Source organism: Rhincodon typus, chromosome 12, assembly GCF_021869965.1.
Source record: "Rhincodon typus isolate 14 chromosome 12, sRhiTyp1.1, whole genome shotgun sequence".
NCBI classification, from domain to species: domain Eukaryota; kingdom Metazoa; phylum Chordata; class Chondrichthyes; order Orectolobiformes; family Rhincodontidae; genus Rhincodon; species Rhincodon typus.
The window spans coordinates 2799222-2818375 of record NC_063343.1 but is presented as its reverse complement, the minus strand read 5'-3'; the positions used below and the strand labels follow the sequence as shown (position 1 = coordinate 2818375).

At 44.4% G+C, this 19154-nt stretch overlaps 1 protein-coding gene across 1 annotated transcript in view; it reads right to left on the bottom strand.

Annotated features, from left to right (window-relative positions):
* shtn3 (shootin 3) overlaps positions 1-19154 on the bottom strand; it is a 116138-nt gene that overhangs the window by 41835 nt on the left and 55149 nt on the right. The window lies entirely within an intron of this gene.

Here is a 19154-nt window from a genome sequence, read left to right as displayed (position 1 = left end):
GGATGGGAAAATGAGGGGGAAGAATGGGAAGGTGAGGGGGAGGGATGAGGCATTGAGGGATTGGAAGTTAATGGGTAGGGATGGAGAAGTGAGGAGGAGGATGTGGAGGTGAGAGGGAGGAATGGGAAGGTGAAGGGCAAGGAATGGGGAGGTGAGAAGAAGGGATGGTAAGTTGAGGAGGTGGGTGTGAACGAGAGGGAGGGATGGGAAGATAAGGGGAAGGGATGGGAAGGTAGGGAGGTGGGATGGGGAGGTGATGAGGGAGGACTGGAAAGGTGAAGGGGTAGGATGGCAAGGTGGGAAATGAGGAACGAGCAGAAAGTTGGTCATGGTGACAGTGCAGAGGGTGCAGCACCAAGACAAGTTAATTCAACATTGGGACTTGCTGTGAAGAGATTGCTCTGATGATGTATGGTGAGCAATCTGCAGAAACTGGCTCAAAAATAATACTTTCATTATCCCACAGGAAATGATAACCAATGGGCAACGAAGAAAACGCCAATTCTGGAAATCCTGGAAGAAAATGAAGATCTACTGATATAACTATCTCATGAAACAAGAACTGGAGCAACATCACTGCAGGCAGATTCTAATCCCTACTGGGAGCTCTCCATAATGTCAGACATGGTTTATGAGCCTACTGCTGTTAACATTTGTGATTTGATGAATAATTTATTGTGAACCTAAGTCACTTTAGTAAATTAATCAAAAACTCTCTTTATTCTACCAGTGAATCATTTGCATTAAGTCAATCCAACAAACAGTTAACAAAAATAGCAAGGCTTGACTTGTTTTTGGTTTATGATGACTGCCATCCAGCTCACATCACCTCCCTGCGGAGGGTCACTCTGTGCCAGTCAGCAGTGGAAACCCTAGCCGTTCCTGTCCTTCACCAGCAGAGAAGAACCAATCACAGCACCATTGCTACTTTACATTTTGAGATACTGCCTAATGATTATGAGGAGAATGCAAGTGACATATTGACTGAAAATCATACTGTAGAACAAACAGATGGCAGATTAAATTCATAAAGAAACACATGGCCTTTAATTTTGCACTCTGGCCACCTTGTCCAATTCATACTCACAAAGTTTAGGAGTAGACATATTTACAGTTAAGCATTTAATCTTGATTGTTTCGTACTTAAGTTGTTGATAGTAGAATAATTTATTTACCCCAATCCATTTGCATTTTTGTGAGCATGCTTGTTTTGCAAAATATCCACAATCCCCACCCTCATTTCTAAGGGTTAATGAAATAAACCCTATTTCTGGTTTAACATTGCAGCAGTGGTCTTTACTGACCCTAGCATTTACTTTCTAGCTTACAATCCAAAATTGGGCTTTGGTTTAGACTGCAACTGTTTTGAATACAAACATGGTGCACCATAGCACAACTGACAAGGAACTGAACTGGACCAGCCATAAAAATATTGTAGCTACAAGAGCAGGTCTCAGTATGTGAATTATATGGTGAGTTACTCACCTCCTGTCTCCCCACATTCTGTCCACCATCTACAAGGAACTTTTCAGGGATGTGATGGAATTCTAAAATACTCTCCACTTGCCTGGATGATGTGGCTCAAAATGCACAACAGCATCAATATCTGTTCTGAGGAAGGGTCACTGGACCCGAAAAGTTAATTCTGTTTTTTCCTTCACATATGCTGCCAGACCTGCTGAGCTTTTCCAACAACTTTGTTTTTGCATCAATATCAAAGCAGCCTGCTTTCTTTGATAGCACCTTCCAAACCCACAACCATACTGAAGGACAAAAGGTAGTAGATGAATGGGAACACCACCACTTGCAAGCTCCCCTCAAAGCCACACACCACCCTGACTTGGAACAATATTGCAATTCTTTTGTTGCTCACTGAGTTAAAATACTGGTTCTTCACTCCTAACAGTATTGTGGGTGGACCTGCATCAAATGTGCTAAGCGGTTCAAGAAGATAACTCACCAGCATCTTCACAAGGGCAACTAGGAACAGATACCAAAAGCTGGTTTTGCCTACGAAACTGACACTAACCTCCCAATTTAGGAATGTGGACTAGTAGGGTGAAAATCTCCTTTCTGTCTTCCCTAGGAGGACTTCTTCCCTGATAAAATAATCTTGGGGTCATCTCAATGAAATGCCTATTGATCAATTTGCCTAAAATTCAGAGACCTAACACTATCATGTGGAGAAGGGACAAGAATGGGTAAAATGGTGTTATGGACAGATTGTGAGTTTTAAAATGTGTCTCTCTCACAATTCTCACACATCTGCCCATAAGTGGAGGGAGATTCAATTTTTAAAACAGTGGTGGTATATTTTACTACTCCCTCTGTTCGCTGACTCTCAGCACTGCGACAACACCATTGTATAAGCTGAAGCAGAAGAAGGGTTATTTCTGACACTCTTAAATGTGGGAGTTGGGACCGTGGAAAACTTTGCAACATTTGGACACTCGCAAACCTACAAAGAGGGATCGAGTCAAAGAGATCATTAAATGTGCACCAATTTAAGTCCAGAACAACTGAGAGATACCAGTTGATCAATGTTCTTGCTTTTAAGATGGAGTCTAAAAGTCCAGAGTCTGGGATTCCTTTGTGAGAATGGTTGATGAGCGAGACAGCAGTTCAGGAGTCATAGACTGTCTCTTCTCATTAAAATTCCTTTGACAGTTGTCTGAGCAATATTGCTCAAGCGTAACTTCTGCCTCACTGTTTTATGGAAAAGATGTCGATTACTTGCGGAGATACAAACTGCAGTGTGATGGCTGCCTTTCACAGATCACTGGTTTTTCATTTGTAGCCCATGGCTTGATGTTGGATGAAGCAACCCCTTCAAATAATCTCAAAACTGCAAGATTAAAAGGCAGAGATAGTAGGAACTGCAGATGCAGTTGGGTTCAGCACCATGAGAACTGTGCGGAGGTCGAGAACGCCCTCAACCGTGTCTCCCACATCTCCCGCACCTCATCCCTCACACCCCGTCCACGCAATAAAAACCAAAAAAGAATCCCCCTCGTCCTCACGTACCACCCCACCAACCTCCGGATCCAACGCATCATCCTCCGACACTTCCGCCATCTGCAATCCGACCCCACCACCAAAGACATCTTTCCCTCCCCACCTTTATCTGCTTTCCGGAGGGACCACTCTCTCCGTGACTCCCTTGTCCGCTCCACACTCCCCTCCAGCTCCACCACACCCGGCACTTTTCCCTGCAACCGCAGGAAGTGCTACACCTGCCCCCATACCTCCTCCCTCACCCCCATCCCAGGCCCCAAGAAGACTTTCCACATCAAGCAGATGTTCACCTGCACATCTGCCAATGTGGTATACTGCATCCGCTGTACCCGGTGTGGCTTCCTCTACATCGGGGAAACCAAGCGGAGACTCGGGGACCGCTTTGCAGAACACTTACGCTCGGTTCGCAACAAACAACTGCACCTCCCAGTCGCGAACCATTTCAACTCCCCCTCCCATTCCTCAGACGACATGTCCATCCTGGGCCTCCTGCAGTGCCACAACGATGCCACCCGAAGGTTGCAGGAACAGCAACTCATATTCCGCTTGGGAACCCTGCAGCCCAATGGTATCAATGTGGATTTCACAAGTTTCAAAATCTCCCCTCCCCCCACCGCATCCCAAAACCAGTCCAACTCGTCCCTGCCTCCCTAACCTGTTCTTCCTCCCACCTATCCCCTCCTCCCACCTCAAGCCGCACCTCCATCTCCTACCGACCAACCTCATCCCGCCCCCTTGACCTGTCCGTCCTCCCTGGACTGACCTATCCCCTTCCTAACTCCCTACCTACACTCACCTTTCCTGGCCCCATCCCCGCCTCTTCGACCTGTTTGTTTCCTCTCCACCTATCCTCTCCTCTATCCCTCTTCTATCCGCCTCCCACTCTCTCCCTATTTATTTCAAAACCCCCTTCCCCTCCCCCTTTTCTGATGAAGGGTCTAGGCCCGAAACGTCAGCCTCTCTGCTCCTATGATGCTGCTTGGCCTGCTGTGTTCATCCAGCCCTGCACCTTGTTGTCTCGGATTCTCCAGCATCTGCAGTTCCTACTATCTCTGACCAAATCTCCTGCCTCCTTCGAGTGGATTGGAGATAAGGGTTTGCATTGCTGATAGCCAATTTTCTATGGCCCTTCTCAGCCATTAAGTGGAAAGTCATTAACGTTTTCTTCCAGGATAACATAGCGTGTAATTCTATCGTATACAATTTTGTTTCTTGGAGACAATTGGTCTCAGTGATAGGTTATAACGTAATAGCTAGCATTCCAGTCCTTTCAGGAGGTACATGAGACATTGATTATCCAGTTAACTTTGATTTCTGAAGAAGCTTCCAGATGTATACTACCAGGTCCAATCACATGATTTTAACAGCCATCTTTGGTTAGCTGTTTGATATGTTTTTGACTAAATATACTAAATGGGTTGGGCCGAAGGGCCTGTTTCCATGCTTATAATGCTAAATCTAAACATACATAGATTATGGGAGTTTATAAAATAATGAAGGGTCTCAAGTCAATGGCAGTTGTCTTTTCCCGAGGATGGGAGATTTCAAGACCGGGGACACATTTTTAAGGTGAGAGGACAGGTTTAAAAAAAGACATAAGGGGCAAGTTTTTTACACAAAAGGTGGTTTGCATGTGGAATGAACTGCCTGAGGAAGTGGTGGATGTGATTTGATTTGATTTGATTTATTTTAGACACGTGTACCTAAATACAGTGAAAAGCTTTGTTTTGCGAGCAGTACAGGCAGATCATAGCGAACAAAAACATACAGATCATGGGGTGCTTAGACAGAGCAAGGCATACAAGGTTAGAGCTGCGCAGGAGGTGCACAAGGCAAGATTGACATTAACAAGATCAATATTATTTGAAGTTAGAGATTCCATTCATCAGTCTAATAACAGCAGGGAAGAAACTGTTCCTGAACCTGTTGGTGCGTATGTTCAATTACAACACAGTTACGAATACAACATTTAAAAGATAATTACATAAGTACATGAATAGGAAAAGTTTCAAGGGATACAGGCCAGCAGCAGGCAGGTGGGACTAGTTTAGTTTTGGATTATGTTCGGCATGGACTGGTTGGACCGAAGGGCCTGTTTCCGTGCTGTATGACTCTATGACCCTATATGCTTTTAAGTTGTTTTCAAATCTGGTTGTGATAATATTAATACAAAATTGATGTTGCAGTGGGAAATCCTCTATAATTGGAGTTGGTAAGATGAGACACAATGAAAAGTGCTTTGCTGTTGCTATCGTTTAATATATGGAGATACAATTGGGATGTTTCTTCCAGTTCCCCACCCCAACAAGTAGAAAACCATCTGGGGGTGGTATTAACTGTAAAAGCTAGTGCCCACTCACTGTATGTGTTGATAAATCTTCTGCACTACTAACAGAGTTTAATTGCATTTTGCTTCGTCGTAGAATAATTCAACAGAGCAGGACTGCAGTAGATCTGAAGTTTGTCTCATGCCATTTCAAGGAAATGGTAGCAATTCAGCTGAAACAAGGGCCTGAGAACTGGCCAGGTGTGAAGCTAGGAAGTCCATTTCTATTTGCACATTCATGAGGCATTTTAAATGTTTGTTATCAGCCAGTCAGTGAAGTGAGTATTTTGGCTGTTGCGTGTCACAGAGAATAATGCAAAGAATGGTACGAAATATAGAATAAGATGCCTGAGGGAGGATCTCATGGATTGCATGTTGTTCTTCAGCCAGCACAGGCCCCCAGAAACCAATGATGTGGAACAGAAAGTGATTTTACCCAACGCAGCTATCCATTAATGCAAATAGCAAAGTCAGCATGTTAACATTGAGGTATGCTGCTAATGACAACAAACCTGCAGTATGCATGCTATTTCAGCTTCAATTCTTTTCAAGGCAATATTGATAAAATTCTTCATTTATCAGTGGTCATTTGGCTGAGCAATTCAGAGCGTGCACATGTATCTTTGTCTGTTCTGCAAGTTATCACTTCGACCCTGAGTGATCAAGACCAGGAGAGTACTCAGTTCTGCTACAATGCCTCACACAACATGAGGCAAGATTGGCTTAATGACAGTCAGTGCCTTTGTGTGCCATTATATTCTTTTACATTATCATTATAAAAATAGAATTAAGAGAAAAGGTAATATTTTGAACAGAAACAGTTTCGATGCGTCATGATCTGTGTTGGAAGTCTGGGTGCTGCCATGGTGACGGAATGTCACCTGCTGGAGCACGAGTGTCTTTGCATTGCTCAAGCCCATTAAGAGTGTGTTCTACATTCACAGTTTCACACAAACACTATTGCTAGCTGCTGGTTCTCTGCAGTGTGCAGCGGACACATGCAGTGCGCATTCTCTTCATTCCATTGATTGCCACCATTCCTATTGGAAGGTTTTATTAGTCCAATGCTGGAGTCTTCTACTGGACCCCTGGCTGACAGCCAATTACCCACCTTCCATACACTTATTCAAAACATTGCTTCTTGTGTTCTGACTCTCACCAAGACTCAATGTCACTCCAGTGCTCATTAACCTTCCTCACCTCCTGTTCCACTAACAGCTTGAAATATAAAATTCTTTCCCTTGAATTCAAACCATTTCTTGGCTTCCTATTTCCATATCCCCCTCCATATGCACAGCACTCTGTGAACTCTGCACTTCTCCAAATCTGGAGCCTTGTGCCTCCTCTAGTTCCACTAATTCATCACTTACAACTACACCTTCCACCATCCAGGGTCGAAGCTCTGAAATTCCCTCCCTAAAACCTCTTTGCCTCTCCACCTCTCTCTCTCCCCAACATCTCCATGATCAAGCATTTAATCATCTGTGCTTTCGTCTCCTTTTTGCCTTGGTATCAATTTTGATCTCATTTTGCTTTTGTCAAGCACTTTGGGATTTAATTACCATGTTAAGGCACTATATAAATGTAAACTCTTGTTTCTTGGCTGCCTGGAATACACAATGGTAACTTGGTAACAGTCCTGCGGTAGATTTGTAGATATTATCAGCAGCACTGAAGCATGAGAATTAAGCAGCTCGAATGATCAGCCTGTGTTAGTATTGAGGTACTGAGCACTCACTGTTGCAACACTAATTAAAATGCCAATCCCAAGGACTGTGTGATTCATGTTGGTAGGTAAAGTGCCTGCTGACATATTCAAGGCCATGCAAGGTGACCTGTTTCCTGACTTGAATAATCCGATGTTGCTTACTGGCAACTGCAGCAATTAAGCTGAAAGTTGGAGATGGCATGAACCTGGTCTCAGCCTTAAACATTTGTATTTTTGATTGTGCTTGGCTCTTTGGACTGTGCATGGAATAATTTTGGGCAGCGCCAACCCAATATGGCCGCATGTCAGTGCCAAGATGGAAAGTGCCACCAGAGGTGCAGAGAATAGAGCCACAGTCGGACAAGGGGAATGAGGCGGGGTAGGGTTGGCCAGTACAATGAGGTAGTGGTGGGCCCCAGTGCCTGAATTCCCTTCATTCTCCACCATAAACCCATACAGCACGGGAGCAGACCCTTCGGCCCAACCAGTCCATGCCGAACATAATCCCAAACTAAACTAGTCCCACCTGCCTGCTCCTGGCCCATATCCCTCCAAACCTTTCCTATTCAGGTACTTATCCAAATGACTTTTAAACATTGCAATTGTACCCACATCCACCACTTCCTCAGGAAGTTCATTCCATGTGCAAACCACCCTGCGTCACATATAGACAGGGTGGTTTAAAAGGCATTTAGAACGCTTGCCTTCACTGCTCAGTCCTTTGAGTATAGGAGTTGGGCAGTCGTGTTGAGATTGTACAGGACTCTTCTGGAATACTGTGTGCAGTTCTGTTCTTCCAGTTACAGGAAGGATATTATTGAGATGGAGAGGGTTCAGAAAAGATTTACCAGGATTTTGCCAGGTATGGAAGGTGTGGGTTATAAAGGCTGGGACTTTTTTTCCTTGGAGCATAGGAGGTTGAAAGGCGACCTTATAGAAGTTTATAAAATAATGAGAGCTATAGATAGGGTTAATGGTAGTTGCTTTTTCCCTAGGACGGGGGATTTCAAGGCTAGGGAGCACATTCACAATCCCATTCATTAACAGTCAGCATCACGGAGGAAGATTTTCACCTCATTGCACTCCATTTCTGAACTGAAACCTTGGCTGCATGCTGGTCTGAACTCACACATACAGCAATTTCTTGGAGCTGAGGAAACAAAGTTCAAACCCTGAAGCACCGTTATGTTTCACTGTCTTTATGGTCGGAAAAGCCTGCCATCAGTGTTGAGATTTGATGTCAGCACTACACCTGCTCTTCTCTCACTTGTCATAGAGTCATAGAACTGCACAGCACGGAAACAGATCCTTCGGTCCAACTTGTCCATGCCGACCAGATATCCTAAATTAATCTACTTTCATTTACCAGCATTTGGCCCATATCCCTCTAAACCCTTCCCATTCATGTACCCATTCAGATGCCTTTTAAATGTTGTAATTGTACCAGCCTCCAACACTTCCTCTGGCAGCTCATTCCATACACACACCACCCTTTGCATGAAAAAGTTACCCCTCAGATCCCTTTTAAATCTTTCCCCTCTCACCTTAAACCAATCCCCTCTAGTTTTGGACTCCACTACCGTGGGGAAAAGATCTTGGCTATTCACCCCATCCATGCTCCTCATGATTTTATAAACTTCTACGAGGTCATCCCTCAGCCTCTGACACTCCAGGGAAAATATACCCAGCCTTTTCAGCCTCTCCCTATAGCTCACATCCTCTAACCCTGGCAAAACCTTGCAAATCTTTTCTCAACACTTTCAAATTTCACAATATCCTTCCTATAGCAGGGAGGACAGAATTGCACACACCATTACAAAAGTGGCCTAACCAATGTCCTGTACAGCCGCAACATGACCTCCCAACTCTTATACTCAATGCACTGACCAATAAAGGCAAGTGTACCAAACGCATTCTTCACTATCTTATCTACCTGCGAATCCACTTTCAAGGAAATATGAACCTGCACTCCAAGGTCTCTTTGTTCAGCAATGTTCCCCAAGAGCTTACCATTAAGTGTGTAAGTCCTGCTCTGATTTGCCTTTCCAAACTGCAGTACCTCACGTTTATCTAAATTAAACTCCATCTGCCACTCCTTGGCCCATTGGCCCATCTGATCAAGGTCCCATCGGTGCTCTGAGGTAACCTTCTTCGCTATCCACTACCCCCCCAAATTCTTTACCAAACCTGCAGCAATGAGACAATCATGGAAAGAGAAATGTTGTACACTCTACGCATACTGAAACCCCCACACCAGACTAACTATTACCACTGCCCTTTCCTCAACTACCCTGAAGAAGTAACACAGATGTCACAACATTTGGCAGGTACGATGTACACAATGCCACCCGAAGCTTGCAGGAACAGCACCTCATTTTTCGCTTGGGAACCCTGCAGCCCAATGGTATCAATGTGGACTTCACAAGATTCAAAATTCCTCCTCCCCCTACTGCATCCCAAAACCAGCCCAGCTCGTCCCTGCCTCCCTAACCTGTCCTTCCTCCCACCTATCCCCTCCTCCCACCTCAAGCCCCACCCCCATCTCCTACCTACTAGCTTCATCCCGCCCCCTTGACTTGTCCATCCTCCCTGGACTGACCTATCCCCTCCCTAACTCCCCACCTACACTCATCTTTACTGGTTCCATCCCCGCCTCTTTGACCTATCTGTCTCCTCTCCACCTATCTTCTCCTCTATCCATCTTCTATCCGCCTCCCCCTCTCTCCCTATTTATTTCAGAACGCCCTTTCCCTCCCCCATTTCTGAGGAAGGGTCCAGGCCCGAAACGTCAGCTTTCCTGCTCCTCTGATGCTGCTTGGCCTGCTGTGTTCATCCAGCTCTACACTTTGTTATCTCAGATTCTCCTAGTTCCTACTATCTCATGTACTCAGGCAAAGTCACTTTCCTAATATTTTCAGGGCACAATACAAAGAAGGATCGATAACAGATTTAGAGCAAATTTTATCCATTTTTTTGAGGTACCAATGGCGACATTTGGTCTGTGTGAGGGCAGCTGTTGCCAAGTCACATGTTTTCCTAGTTCAAGTCTCACTCGAGCATGAAACGTCAAGTATTTTTCATTTCTGTGTCGTGCTTAGGGAGCACGACACTGTCAGAATTGACATCTTTCAGATGTGACATCAAACCAAGGTCCCATCTGCTTCCTCCTGTCTGTTTCTGGATATGTGTTCAGCTTTGTGAGGTTAAGAATACACCATTAGCTGGAACACTGAAATCTAACCATTTTCTCCTTGGGAACTCTACAGCCCTCTGGACTCAATATTGAGTTCAACAACTTTAGGGCTTGAGCTTCTCCCGTGTCCTTAACCCAAACCCCACAAACAACACTGGACCTGAAACGTTAACTCTGTTTTTTCCTTCACAGATGCTGCCAGACCTGCTGAGCTTTTCCAGCAACTTCTGTTTTTGTTCTAAAACAGCACTGCTGATGTCAAATCTGCAGGACACCCTGGTCAACGTCAGGATCTGCCTAATCTGAAGATTTCTACCTACCTGTGATGGATTTCAGTGTGTCCACACCAGAAGTATGCATGCGTTGTAGCTGCCCATGACTGAATGTGACAAAAAAGGCACAGATGGTCAAAGAAAATCTTAGCTGATGCAACATTTCGTTTAGCTCCAATCACAGCCTTCACAGATGGAGAACAAAATGCCTCTGACTCTTGTTAGATAGGGCTAGAATGCAAGACTCTGATAAAGCAGCTCAGGCAGAAACCATTTGACTTGAAAATTCTAATTTTGATATAAAATAGAAAGGGAATGCTTGACCCACCTTAGATGAAGCATTTAGAATAATTATAATTATGTGCAAGGTAGACACATATATTCATAAAATAATAATTGTTTTAAATGCATTAGACACTGTAAATTTTAATTAGATTTCCTTAGGCAGTCAAACTTGGATGCAGAGATTAGTTTTGATAAACACCCTTGTGGAACCTTGATAAAGGTATGGGTAAGGAGTAAATGGTAGGTGGAGATAGAGCCCAAAGAAAGAGAAGAACAGTTGGAGAGACAAATGTTTGGGAAGGGACATAACAATCAGTGTTGGATTGTGGTCAATCAATTGTATTGTAAGAGCCCAAGGAGAGGTGATAAGGGGTCTGGCAAATATCACGAGATGATAGGAAGACTTAGGGTTAACTATGATCAGTCCTTTGAGTATAAGACTTGGGAAGTCATGTGGAGGTTACACAGGACATTGGTGAGGCCTCTTCCAGAGTACTGTATGCAGTTCTGGTTACCCTGTTATAGGAAGGATATTATTAAGCTAGAGAGGGTCCAGAAGAGATTTACCAGGATGTTGCCAGGCATAGAAGGTGTGAGTTATAAAGAAAGTCTGAATAGGCTGGGACTTTTTTCACTGGAGCATATGAGGTTGAGAGGAGATCTTGTCAAGGTTTATAAAATCATGAGGGGTATAGATAGGGTTAATGTTAGATGTCTTTTCCCAAGGCTGGGGGATTTCAAGACCATGGGCGTACATTTTTAAGGTGAGAGAAGTATTTAAAAGAGACAAGGTGTAAATTTTTTACACAGAGGGTCGTTTGCGTGTAGAATGAACATCCTGAGGAAGTGGTGGATGTAGGTACAGTTACAATTACAATGTTTAAAAGACGTTTGGATAGGTAGATGAATAGGAAAGGTTTGGAGGGATATGATCCAGGAGCAGGCAGGTGGGACTAGTTTAGTTTGGGATTGTGTTTGGCATGGACTGGTTGGACCAAAGGGTCTGTTTCCGTGCTGCATGACTCTGAGGTTGTCTATCATTGATCGTGTATTCACAGGATTGGATGTGTGGTTCAGAGGGAATGTAGCAAGTGCTAATATCAATGTTGCATGTAGCCATTGTAACACGGTTTGTACAAGTATCCTATAGTTTATTGGGAAAGAGAGAGTGTCCTAGAGACGCCTCTCACATTGCATTGGTAAGGAGCTTCGGATAAAGATAGATTTGTGCTGTTGAACACGGGACATAAATTTCTGTTTAAAATCCTTCTCCAACAGCATGCATGCTACAGATGTCATTTTAGGAAAAACTTGGCACCCGTTGAGCTGAGAAAAGAGACACTCTATGTAACCAAATGTTATGGCATCTCCGGTTCCTGCATTCACTTTAACGTATATCATTTAAGTGATGGTGTCTCTCCTCATTCCAAAATGCATCACTCCATTCTCTGCATAAAATTTCTCTTGTGTACATATGCCAGTTTTGTCCTCCTGATCCTATTCTCATCACTATTCACCACGTTTTCAAGTATTATGTCAGCTGCAAGCTTTGAAATGAGGCCTTACACATTCAAGACATGAATAGAGGAGGTCAGACATCCTGCTACCAGTCCCAGGGGACACCATTACTGCACAGTTCTCTCAGTCTGAAATCCAACCATGCATCAGAACTCCCAGGCCTTTCACCCACTAGTTGTGTGCTACCATCGCTCCAATGTGCTTCAATCTTGCTATTGTGCAGCAGCAATGTCTTTTTGAAAGTCCAGCTACCTAATACTAATTATCTGACCCTGATCAAGGATTTCTATTACATCATCAAATAAGTCATCAGACACAATTTATCTTTTAAAGAAATCTACACTAGCCATCATTTACCAATACACATCCTTCCATTGTGCGATAGGGAGAGGCTGAATAAGCTGGGGCTATTTTCCCTGGAATGTCAGAGGCTGAGGGATGGCCTTATAGAGGTTTATAAGAACATGAGGGGCATGGATTGGGTCAATAGACAAGGTCTTTTCTCCAGGGTAGGGAGGAGTCCAAAACTAGAGGAGCATAGGTTTAAGGTGAGAGGGGAAAACTTTAAAAGGGACCTAAGGGGCAGCTTTTTCACACAGAGGGTGGTGCATGCATGGAATGAGCTGCCAGAGGAAGTGGTGGGGGCTGGTAGGATTGCAACATTTATAAGGCATCTGGATGGATATATGAAGAAGAAAGGTTTAGAGGGATGTGGGCCAAATACTGGCAAATGGGACTAGATCAATTTAGGATATCTGGTCAGCATAGATGAGTTAGACTGAAGGGTCTGTTTCCATGCTGTACTGCTCTAGGTGTCTATGACTGTATGTGGCGATTAATTTTGCCCTAATATTCTAAAAGTATTCACATCACTGACATCAGACTGATTGGCCTGTAGTTAGACCATAAGACCAAAATATATAGGAGCAGAATTAGGCCAATCAGTCCATCGAATCTGCTTCACCATTCGATCATGGCCAATGTTTCTCAACCCCATTCTTCTGCCTTCTCACTGTAACCCTTGATCCCCTTACTAATCAAGAACATATCTCAGTCTTAAATACACTCAATGACTTTGCTTCCACAGCCTTCTATGGTAATGAGCTCCACAGATCCACCATTCTCTGGCTGAACAAATTCCTCCCCATCTCAGTTCTAAAGGATCGTCCCTTCCCACTGAGGCTGTGCCCTCAGGTCCTAGTCTCCCCTACTAGTGGAGTCATCTTCTCCATGTCCACTCTATCCAGGCCTCTCAGTATTCTGAAAGTTTCACTCAGATGCCTCTCATCCTTCTAAACTCCATCGAGTACAGTGTCAGAGAACTGAACTGCTCTTCATCCTTCATCCCTGCGATCATTCATGCACCTCTGGACCCCCTCCAATGCCAACACATCCTTCCTGCAATACAGGGCCCAAAACTGCTCACAATATTCCAAATGCTGTCTGACCAGAGCCTTATACAATATCTACAGTACATCTCTACTCTTGTATTCTAGCCTTTTGAAATGAATGTTAACATTGCATTTGTCTTCCTAACAGCCAACTGAACCTGCATGTTAACCTTACAAGAATCCTGAACTACGACTCCTAATTCTAAGTCCAGATTTCTGAAGTCTTTCTCCATTTAGAAAATAGTCTTCTCGTCTATTCTTCCTACCAAAGTGCATAACCTCACACTTTCCCCCATTGTATTCCATCTGCCACTTCTTTGCCGACTCTCCCAGCCTGTCCAAGTCCTTCTGCAGCCTTCCTGCTTCCTCAACACTACCTGACCCTCCACTTAATATTGTGTCATCTGCAAACTTAGCAATAATTCCCTCAGTTCCTTTGTCTATGTTAATGTATAACAAGAATAGTTGTGGTCCCAACACTGCCCCCTGCAGACATCGACCAGTCACCTGCCACTATCCTGAAAAGGACCCCTTTATCCCCACTCTCTACCTTCTGCTAGTCAGCCAATCCTCTATCCATGCCAGTGCCTTGCCCCTAATACCATGGGCTTGTAACTCATTTAGCAGCCAACAACATCATTCAAAAATGTCCGCCTCTTCAGAGCTTTAAGAATGCGGTGTTTGCAGCTTTGCTTAGCCGAGTGAGCGCACAAAGTTCAGACAAAAACAGAAATTGCTGGAAAATCTCAGCAGGTCTGGCAGCATCTGTGGAAAGAAAGCAGAGTTAGCGATTCGAGTGCAGTGACCCTTCTTCAGAAAAAATTACAGACTAGGGAGAACGTAGCTGCATTGATGTTTAGTGAAGTGAGTCCTCAAATACATCAATGTATGGCTGAAGGCTAAACAGTAACACAAGGCCCACTGGAAGAACCACATGGTCCATCACTTCTGACAGTAACCAGGATAGCCTGTGCTGGTCACATGAGAAGACTAATGGGCAGGTTTCACCTGGAGTGCAGAGTGTAACTGAGTAAAAGGATACTTATTCCTGCCTAATTTTGCGAAAGTTGAAAGGTCACACGCTACAATGAAAGCAATGTCTGAGCAGAAAAGTCCTATATCAGCAGGAAAGCTGTCAGAGGTTTCGAATAATACAATGTGGCTGACTTTTCAGTCTAAAACACTGCTGATGATGTCTGTGTTTTGATATGTCGGTAAATCCATCTACTGCATTCTATCGACAGGGTAGGCAGATGGGCAGAGGGGTTGGGTCGCCTTCTTAGTTAGAAACTAAATTAAAATCAATAGCAAGAAGTGATGTACAGTCAGAAGACGCAGCATCTGTTTGGGTAGAGTTGAGGAACCACAAGGGGATGCAAATAAATCAGAAGAGATATAAAAGACTTTTAAGAAAGACGCTATTACAATAATCATGGGGGAATTCAATTTGCAGGCAGACTGGGAACATCAGGTCGGTAGCGGGTCTCAAGGAAAGGAATTTGTGGAATGTCTACAAAGTATGTTTTGGAGCAGCTTGTGGTAGAGCCCACTGGGGGAAAGGTAAGTCTGGATTTGGTGATGTGTAATGAGGCAGACTTGATTAGAGAGCTTAAGGTGAGGAACCCCTAGGGGACAATGACCATAATATGATAGAACTCACCCTTGCAGTTTGAGAGGGAGAAATTGGAATCAGATGTAATGGTATTACAATTGAGTGAAGGCAACAACAAAGACCTGAGGGAGGAGCTGGCCAGAGTTGATTGGAAGGGGAGCCTAACAGGGAAGATGGTGGAGCAGCAATGGCAGGAGTTTCTGGGGGTAATTCAGGAGGCACAACAGAAATTCATCCCAAGGAAGGAGAAACAGACTCGGGGAGGATAAGGCAACCATGGCTGACAATGGAAGTTGGGGAGAGTATAAAAACAAAAGATCAATAGCAAAGATTAGTGAGATATTGTTGGAATCATTCTATGTTTTTCTTTCTCTGCGCAGATGGTTTCAGATATCTTTACAGCCCCTGTATGGAACCTTCGATTGGCTTTGTGTAATGCTGTTTGTTTTCCACTTTCTGATTAGTCACAGGTAACATAATGAGAGAAGCCAGGGAATCCTGCAAGAGCGTTGCTGGGCTGTGGCAAGGTCATCTGTATCACCCTGCTGACTAAGTATAGTGTCAATCACAGGGATGAAAACATAACGCTGTTAGCGTCGTAAATTGTGTTTCACTTGAGACAATAATTGGCATCTATTGAGATCAAGAATGGATAGTGAAACTAAGCTTGAGATCTGTGACCCAGGGACAGGGCCATTCCAAACTGGGCCAGACAGTCTTGGCTTTTTTCCAAAAATAGTTCAACATCTAAAAGTTTTATAAAGAGAAAACTGACCATTTTGCCTCACAGGTTCATTACCAGGCAGAAACATGTCCCTCACTGGGGCGGCACGGTGGCTCGGTGGTTAGTACTGCTGCCTCACAGCGCCAGAGACCTGGGTTCAGTTCTACCCTCGGGTGACTGTCTGTGTGGAGTTTGCATGTTCTCCCTGTGTCTGTGTGGGTTTCCTCTGGGTGCTCCGGTTTCCTCCCACAGTCCAAAGATGTGCAGGTTAGGGTGGATTGGCCATGCTATATTGCCCGTAGTTTTCAGGGATGTGTGGGTTAGCCATGGGAAATGCAAGGTTTCAGGGGTGTGGTGGGACTGGGTGGGATGATGTTTGGAGGGCCAGTATGGACTCGATGGACCAGATGGTCTGCTTCCACTCCGTAGGGGTTCCATATCTTCAAACATGCATCACCAGCAAGGGATCCTCACATGGTGGAACAATATACTGTATACCATGGGACCACTCCCAACTGCTTCTTATCCATTATTTCAGCAAAGGAAGTTTTAAATTTGATTTCTCGTCCTCTGCAGGAGGCAAACCAATGTACCCCTCCCCACAAACCCCCATCAGTATTAGCAAACACCAGCCCCTTCATAAGTCCAAAATAAGGCTCTGGTGTTCTATATCTCCGCTGCTGACACAGGGGCCTCGGGAGAGCAAGTACGGGACAAATACTGACGTTGGTGCAGGATGAAGAACTTTATTGATGGGAAAGACTGAAAAAAAGTGCCTCTGAGTTAATTGCGCGCAGATACAGTGACTAATCAAAAGGGCAAATCGAATATTGGCCTTTATCTCCCACGGCCTTTGGAATTGAAAGGCGAGGAAGTTGAACAGAGTCATGGACAAATCCACAACTGGAAAAAGTAGGTGCCAAGCAGGAGGGAAACTGTATAATTAAGTAGATTAGGTGGGTTATAGGGGGATGGGTCTGGGTGGGATGTTCCAAGGGTCGGTGTGGACTTGTTGAGCCGAAGGGCCTGTTTCCACACTGTAGGGATTCTATGATTCTATGATAATGTCAGATTCAGCGTGATAACAGGCTGAAAACATTCGATCCTGAGTGGACGTTACACGAGGTGCATTTGTCGCCTTGAGTTCCAATGGCTGAGCAGTAATCTAATCAAGGTATTTAAACTGATTTAAGGATTCAAATGCGCGGATGTAGAGGAATTCAGAATACAAGGTCATTACCTTAAAATTTTAAATTTTTTTAAGAGTGAAATCTGGTGCCACTCCTTGTAGCTACACCTGCCAGATCTATAGTCAAGGTACACCACATGTATCTGTCGTGGACCATCACAGAGCTGAAATGTCTAAACTAGGGGGCATGCGTTTAAAGTGAGAGGGGGAAAGGAGATGTGAGGGGCAAATTTTTTTTTTACAGAGTGGTAAGAATCTGGAATGCGCTGTCAGGGACGATGGTGGAGGTAGGTATGATAGGGGCGTTTAATGGACTTTTAGATAAGCACTTGGATATGCAAGGAACTGAGGGATATGGACCAAGGGCAGGTAGAATGAATTAGTTTCATTCGGTATCATGTTTGGCACAGCATCGGGGGCCTGTTCCTCTGCTGCACGGTTCTCTGTTCTGTCGTCACACATCACCATAATTCATCTGTAACCTCTCTGTGACATTCCATCATCCAGCTATGCTGAAGCTGCCTCGTGAATTTAGGATCTGCTTTTCTCGCAAAAATTTGAAACAGGGTCCGCAAAAAACTGTCGCTGTTGGACATTTGACACTTTCAAGCCTGCATCAGCGGATTTTTGTTGGTGAAGGCATCAGGGTATAAGAGCAAAGGCAGTTGACATATCGACCACCTATAATTTAACTCAATGTCAAAACAGGCTTAAAGGGTTAATGGTCTACTCCTTTTCCGATGTTCCTATCTCTCACGTGGGAGTGATTATTGTCAAAGCCGCCTATGTTGAAAACCACAAAAACAACATCAAGAAATTGTGTGCATTTTTTACTGTCTATATGCAAACTCACAGACCTTTATGGACACAGAATTTGACGGGCTGAGAATCAGAGTTGATCCTTGGACTGTTGTATGACCAAATCTGTCATAATGTACCACTCATTTTAAGCTGCTGTTGTAAATGATGCTCAGTAAACTGAACATCACAGCACACTGAGTGACAGAGACAGAGAAAATGATGTGGGAGTTCTGCGTACCTAAGACTGCCATACGCATATATAATGTTAAATAACTTTTCAATGATTTTTAATGTAACTTTTCAATGAATTTTCATAGAGGTGTATACAATGATTAATACCATCCATCACAGAGCTTTGAGCTCTTCAAGCCTCTCCAAGTCTCATGTCACATTTATCTCAATGCCATTGATTTTAGTGATCTCTGCTGTCGAATACGTATTAATCATGACCTTTTAGCAGAGAGGTAAATAACCACAGAGTGAAAGTAATCAGTAAAAGGATTAGAGAGACATTCAGGGGATATATTTTCACCAGAGGATGATGTGGTCTGGAACTTCCTTCTTGAGCCAGTGGTTGAGGCACAGACCCCCATCACATTGTAAAAGTGTGTGGATCTGGCCATGAAAGGCTGGATCGCACAAGGTTATGGCCCAGGAGGTGGGAATTGGGATGAGGCTGGATAGTTCCTTTGCTGCTGATACAGACAAAGGGCCAAACAACCACTTTCTAAGCCTCCATGTACTCTATGTCTAACTCCAACAAGTAAATATTTCAAGTGAGATGGCAGCGGTGTAGGGCTTCTGAGCCCAGGTCTCGTCAACTCTGTCTGCTTTTCTTTTCATTTCTTATTTTGACTCTCTTCCCTCCTTCTTTTTCTCTTTTATTTTATTTCACTTACCTCTTGGTGAGGAGCTCACTCGCGGCAACGGCAACAGCAACAGCAACGGCCAGTAGGGCCCAGCAGCATGGACCTGAGCGGGCCCAGCAGCGCAGACAAGAGTAGGGCTCAGCAGCGTGGACCCGAGCGGGCCCAGCAGCGTGGACAAGAGTAGGGCCCAGCAGCACGGACCCAAGCGGGCCCAGCAGCGCGGACAAGAGTAGGGCCCAGCAGCGCGGACC